The sequence below is a fragment of the Apium graveolens genome, chromosome 5, assembly GCF_009905375.1.
Source record: "Apium graveolens cultivar Ventura chromosome 5, ASM990537v1, whole genome shotgun sequence".
NCBI classification, from domain to species: Eukaryota; Viridiplantae; Streptophyta; class Magnoliopsida; order Apiales; family Apiaceae; genus Apium; species Apium graveolens.
The window spans coordinates 294,874,073-294,881,969 of record NC_133651.1 but is presented as its reverse complement, the minus strand read 5'-3'; positions in this window follow the sequence as shown (position 1 = coordinate 294,881,969).

The following is a 7,897-nucleotide window of genomic DNA, read 5'->3' as shown; positions in this document are numbered from 1 at the left end:
GACCAGGAAGGATAGGGAATATGAAGTAGGAGATTCTGTGCTATTGAAGGTATCTTCGTGGAAAGGAGTGATGAGGTTTGGGAAGAAAGGGAAGCTGAGTCCCAGATTTATAGGACCCTTTGAAATTTTGAGGAGAATATGACCTCTAGCTTACGAGCTCGCCTTGCCTCCTAATCTGCAACAAGTGCACACCGTGTTCCACGTGTCCATGATAAGGAAGTACCATGCAGATGCACGACATGTAATAGAATACGAGCAGGTAGATTTACTACCAGACCTGACCTACATCGAACAACCAATAAGGATAAAGGACCAAAAAGAACAAGTGCCGAGAAATAAGACTGTGAAGCTGGTTAGAATCTTATGGAGACATCAAAATGTTGAGGAATCAACTTGGGAACTTGAAGACGCAATGAGGAATAGATATCCCCACTTATTTTCTAATTGATTCCGGGACGGAATCCTTGTTAGAGGGGAAGACTATAATAACTCAAATTTTTGAGACCTTGTAAAACGTTAATGAATAGTAACCCTGACGGACGGGAAAAACTTTTGAGCCCACACTATGTAGCGCATGGGAAAATGAGTTTCGTAGTTGATATTATGATTATACGTACCAAATGAGTGTATGTAAACGCTATTAGTTTTCGAAGAAAATGAACTTTGAAAAATGACCATATTTACGACTCATCAAGGATTACGGGAATCCCAATATAATTACAAGATTAAAACCCTACGAAATTATATCCAAGTATGATAATTCAAAATATGAGGAATAAATACGAAAGGAATTACGTCGCGAACCATTTATGAGTAAGTATTACGAAAACGCTTAGGCGACCGAGCGAACGCGTAAACGATTAAATAAACGTAACACACTAACTAACCATGGTAAGAAAGTAACCATGGTTACTTTATCAAATAGTGAGCTAAACTTAGGATGATCAAGCAAGCTAGCCAAATAGTGTGCTAAGGAAGCTAACACATGTAGTTTAGCTTGTAAGCTAGCAAGCTACTTGGATTTGTCCCCAAGATTTGCAACAAGGAATAAACCTAGGATTCAAACTAGGAGAATATCAAATCAATATAAGATATCACCAATCTCATTTCCTAGAAGCAACCAAGGAAGTAAGCATAAAATTCTCTCTCCCCTCATTGTTTCCATTCGGCAATTTCAACCATTCGGCAATTTCAAGAAAAGAAAGGAAATCCAATTCAAAATCTCAAGTTCTAGCCATGGTAAAATCATCCCATTAATTCTCAAGATTTCTAACAACCAAACTAAGGTAAGAAAATTCTTTCATCTTTTTTTTATCAAGGTTTGATGGGTGAAATAAAATCAAGAAAGTTACTATTGAATAGTATGAATAGTAACTCTTATTTGGTTTCTTGATTTCAATGGTGGTTTTAGGTTCCAAAAATCATACCAAGCACTTCCAAGACTCCACCATCCTCAAGAACACATCTCAAGCTTTCAAGAAAGGTAAAAATCCTTGGCCCAACTTTATTTAAGATTCATCTTCAAGATCCATTTAGTATGTAGTTGTAAACCTAGTTTTAGAAGTGGTATTGTTGAAATCTTGATGTTTAGTTAAGTAGATGTGAGGTTGATTGTTGTTGCCTCAAGAACATGATGTTCTTGAGAGGAGTTTGTATGTTGATGATGAGATGATGATTTTTGGTGGTTGTGTTAAGAGTTAGGGCGTAAACGAAACCCCGATCGTAAACGTAATTCCGTTAAAATGAACAAATCGTAACTTTAAGTTTCTGCAGAAATTCCCGAAGATTTAAACTGTAGTTTCTTGAAAAATAATCCTTTATTATGATAGAAAATGTTATAAGGATCGTTTAGGCGCTTGAATCGCTTGATTCCAATTTACGGATCAAAAGTTATGGCCGTTTTACTAAAAGTGATTTATGCGACAAAAACTGCTACGAATTACGAACTTTGAGAATATAAAAAATCGACTTAAATATATTCATAAATCATAAAATTTTTAGAGAGAGTAACATATTGAGTTTTATAACTGTCATAAATATTTCAAGTCAAAATAATGATTTTTCAATTTTATAAAAATATCGGAGCTGAGACCGCGCGAGTAGAAACCGTAGAATCCATAAGCGGAGCCGACGACGATAATGAAAATGAACCTAAGATACTTAGAGAAATGAAGCGATCATGATCTGAATAAGGACTTAAAGGAATAATAAGGGTAGTACAAGTTGAGAGGGTGCATAATAAGTAGCGCATGAATGCAAGTCACCATAAATTAGAACGGGACCTAACGAATTATGTTTATAATTAATAGATTTCCGAGCGGAACCTAGAGCATCCTCCACCTCGAGATACCCAGGCAAGTTTACGAACCCAACTCCATTTACTGTTGTGTTGTGAAAGGATTGTTTTATTATTGTTGCATAAGTACCATGTTTAACATGATACGTAGTTATTAAATTTTGCATGATATAACAATGTTGTACGATAAGTATATATCGTGAAATATTTAATTTCGCTATAAGCGTAACATATTATAATAAGACAGAGAGTCGGTCGGGATTTCAAAATAAAAACTCGGGAATTATTTCGGTGATATTATAGGACGATTATAAGTCCATAATAGTACGATTTAAAGGGACTCAACGCCCACTTACGAAACATTAAAATACCTCGAACTTTTATTAAACGATTTCCCAACGATCATATTCCCTCAACTATATTTTATTGTTCGAGTAATAAATATTATATACCTATTCCTTTATTATGGGAGAAGTATACTGCAACGATTACTTATTTTAAACTCGATGAAACATTAAAGATTATTAATTACGTAGACATAAACTAGTTGAGGAATATTATTTTAAATATTCTTTTAGAAAGTAAACTCATTCGAGCTTTAATTATTTATTGATTATCATTTAATTATTTATTATTCATTAAAGGGTTTATTTATGATTTAAAAATCATAGATCCTGATTTAAAATACTTTCTGATTTTCGGAAAATCATTCGAATAATTTCAGATCGTAAGAAAATATTATCTCTACTTTTTTTGAATATTTTGAATATAGTTTCAAAGAGAAACTCCCCCCCTTATTTAATTATCTGTTGACAACGGTCAACTCACATCCCTAGTACTTCCTCTGAAAACTTTCGGAAGTACATATATATATATGAAGTAAAGCTATACCTATCAACAAGCAAAACGCTTGGGGGAACTTCGATGTGGTTTGAGTTCTCGGAATATGATAGGATCTCCTAAAGGACATGGGAGGGGTAGGATCCAAGCACTTCGTGTATTGGATAGACTACTGGTACCGTAGGAGATGGTACAACATGTACCTAAGGACCTGCGAAGTGTGTGTATACCCGAAATGAGGACACATAGCCCGTATGCGGCAAGAGTGATAACCGGGATACGAAGGTGTCATCCTTCTACTAGTAAAAAATGTTACTTTTATCGCAGTACGACTGATCATTGTATGCGGTGGCTCCAACGAATGTCCTAATTCTTCCAATTGAAATTGTGATGCATTACCGTAACCCAAGCCTAGGTGCTGGGTTTACTTTTAAGGTATTCGCAGGATAATAAAATCCATTAAAGAATTGTTTTCATAAGAAGGTGTGTATTACCAAGGAAAACTAATTTCGAATAAAACATAACTATCATATATGATGTTTTACGTAGGTTATCATACAGTCATTTGCATACTATACATTATTATGCTGGGCATTATAGCTCAAACTTGTTTTCTTAAATTGACACAACACAACAGTGAATCAAGATGCCTGCCATGAGAACCATAGCCAGGAAACGGGTAGGAAAAGGCCAGTTGTTCCGTAGATTGTTTGGTGTTGTACCACAGGTAGTCCGAATAAGCTGGATTAGTTTTTAGTTGTTTTTAGTTCGGCTTATTTATAAGTATGACTTATGTAAGGTAATAAACAAGAAACGTATATTTGTCCGACGGACTAGCCTTACTTAAAGGTTACTCCCCGGTAAGACTTAATCACTTTTGGGTTTTAATAATTATCACTTAATGGTTGAATTACTCTAGTTATGAATGGTTCGTTTTCCAAGACAATAACCTGTAAGTGTGTGTGTGAGATAAGTGTGGGGTCGTGAAGCGTGAGTATTTATATATTGTAGTGTGAGTTACGTGGTTGTAGTTGTTTAGATGTCGTGGCCTCCGAGATTCCTGACCCCGGATTTTGGGGCGCCACAGAAATGGTATCAGAGCCTTAGGTTATCAAATCTTGGAAACGATAGGATATAAAATACGTAGTCATAAGAATAATAAAATAATCAATTAGAGCTCAAGTCGAGTTCGTCGTCAGGCTACACGGGTAGTCTTGACAGTTTTACCCTCAAGGGAATTTCGACTCTAAGTTAGTAACATCTCCCGATTTCCAGCTTCACAAATACTAATATGAATATATGCTGATGAAAAACACTGATCATCTAATACTGATGACAAGTGCTAATGAAATCATCCTTTGTCAAACTCTGATATCACATATACTGATGGCAAACTCTGGTAGCTTAAATACTGATATCATCAATTGTATCTAATATATATATATATATATATATATATATATATATAATATCCGGTTTGGTGTAGTAATTGACGTACATTACTGCTGACGTAGTTTGTGTGGAATATGTGGAACTATTCAAATAAATTTTGAAGGACACTTAGGAAAGTAGATAATATAGGAAGAATAATTGAGAAAGTAGATCCATGAAACCATAAAAAAAATCAATTGATTAAAGGGCAACTTGCTTTAATAAAATGTTGTGCCTAGTGAATGGAATAAATGTGGATTGATAAGTGTGAATATCGTATGTCAACCTTTGATGTATGATTATGTAAGTGTATATATATTGTGATGGCTCTTGCAAACATTTACTGGTAGTTGCATGTTTCATAAAATAATTGATCTTCATTGTGTATTTGTGTGCAACCATACAACATCCCAGTTTTAGGTTGCCCTCATAAGTCCATCTTCACTTACAAAAAAAATTTCAAAATAGTGAAGATATTATAAGAGAGAAGCAAATTTTAAAATGTGCATTACTGTATTTTTCAAATTCGAAATGCTACAAAGGCCATTTTGATAACGCAACAGTAGGCGAAGAAATATAGAACAAAGTTGTGGATTATATATCTACATTTAAATTCTCTAATTTCATACAAAAGTCCATAATATTCTATTATTCAAAAAAATAGTGTGTTACAAACTTTAAACACATATAACATACGTTATAAAATAGATATTGTACCTCAACTGCCTTAAAACGGTCAAGAAATTTAGTCAAATCAGTAAATCTAGGATTCCATATTATGTATGGAAATAATTTCATACAAAATAATGACAAGAAGTTGTCATAATTATGCAAAAATCGATCAAGATAGATATACAACTCCAATAGTGTTAATCTGAAAAAAGCACAAACATACATTTAACTTATTCAACAAATAATTTATTGAACATAAATTAAGCGATTCCAAGTTAGTCTCAACTCACTTTCTCTCCCATTAAAATAAAAATTTTAGATTACTTAAATTGTATTGGTTGTGTTCCCAAGTAAATATTATATTCTATAATTGCATACCCCCGGTTAAATTAATTAAGCATATGACAAACATCCAACATATTTTTAGGGTCATTACCATCAAAACCATTAATAACATTTATTCTAAATGCTTCTATGACGAGGACATGTGAAATTTGAATCATGCAACTGATTGAAATAAATTAAAATAAAGTAAAATAAAATAAGTAAAGCACATCCTTAAAAGCATTTTTCTAACAAATTTAATTGGTGTAATTGATATATGGCGCATCTATTAGTGATTTTTTTGGCAAGTATAATATTATTGATAAATATTCTATGTAAAACACCTTTATAAAAGCATTTTTAACACCATCTCCAACCTATGACACTAAAATGGTGTAGTTTTTATACTATTTTAGTATCAAAATTACACCATTCACAAAACCAACTCTAACCTATTTACACTATACTTTACACTAAATGTCTAAATAGAGATATGAGATATTTACATTTCCAAAAGCAAACCCCTTGTTTGGATTTAATAGGATATAAATGGGATATGGTGGGAATATATTTGTTTTTGTTAACAAACATAAGGGTAGTGTGGGAATTATGAAAGACGCCAAATTTGGTGTAAAAATTACACCAAATATACTTTTGTCCCCAAATTTGTTGTCACACTTTTGGTGTAAGTTTGACACCATTATAGTGTTCCATTGGAGTAGGTTTTGCACTATAAATTATACTATAATAAAGTTATAGTGTCCGGTTGGAGTTGCTCTAATATATTTAATTGGTGAAGTTGATATATGGCATCTGGTGCATCTCGTCATATCTCGGGTGGATTTCTCTCTCCTAGTTCAGGACGTCTATACATTTATGGTATGTCAACTGTATAATAGTTACTTTGTTCATTTTTTCAAACATTAATCCGTTGTTGTATTAAATAAACAAAAGATAGCATTATATACTCCCGAACACAAAGAATTTTATCTCGATCCTGGACTTGCTAACACAGTTACTAAATAGAGGCTCGAAGATGCTTTTGCACCATATGAAAAAAAGTCATTAATGGTATTTGTTAATTATTTTGAAATTTCATCCTTTAACATATTTAAAAAATCTTATCCCTGTTTATGAATTTGACGAATGTTGTATTTGCAGCGTATATACATTTAGATATCTAGACAACCAATAATATGATATGGATTTCGATATTATAATTCAATTGAAGAAGCTGAGAGATCCTGCCAAACAATGAATAACAAGTTCTTAAATAATTGGATTATATCCAATAAAGTAAAAACTTATATTTTTTCTTTAGAAATTGTTACTTTGACAGTTAAAATTTATTTTACGATGCTTAAGTTATACGGTGATATGTTAGATTTTGTTTGAAAACATATGTTCTTTTAATAAATGTCAATTCTTTATGGTCGAAATTTTGTTATCCTTTTACCGTTTCATTAACATATAAATATAATATTTTTATTACACATGTCATCTTTCATTACAAAAAAATCTTGTCACATTCATAATTTGGTTGTTGAAATTCTCAACTTTTAAAATTGGAGTTATAATTTAATCACTAAAAATAATACTATAAAGATGGATGTAACAATTAATGAAAATGAGTCGGGCGATCCTTGTTTCGATGTAAAACATTTGAAAAGAATTGGGTACTTATTCAGATTAATTTATGACAAGAATTATCTGGAGTTCTATACAACACAATAGATTAAATACTTTCATTACACAAAATTATGTGGATTAATAATTTTTTGTCCACGGTGGTTGAATTGTCACTTTCAGTTATTAGATATTCCAACATCACTGATGTTGAAATATTTTTTTACGAAAATGGTTTTGAAACTAACAAATATAATTCAATTATCCAAGAACTTGTTATTCATTGCTTGGTGTACCCTCTTAGCTTCTTCAATCGAATCATAAGTTACATATGCATGGGACGCTTATTTCCAGTGTTTCTATCAATATGGATATGCGTTGGAAATACAATAAATATAATATTCGTCAAATAATAAAATTTCTCAAATATGTTAAAAACATTCAAGTTTTAAAATAATTAATAAATACCATCAATGGCATTTCCATATAGTGCAAAAACATGGATAAGTTTCTCGATAGTAACTGTTCGAGCAAGTCCTGCAACGAAATTAAATATAAAATTTCAAGAGCGGATGATGCTATCTTTTGGTTTATTTAGAAGGGAATAATGTTAAAGAAAACAAACCAAATGATTATTATATAATAAAAACACCATATATGTATAAACATCTTGAAATCAGAGGGGGAAGTACACTCGAAAATAACGAG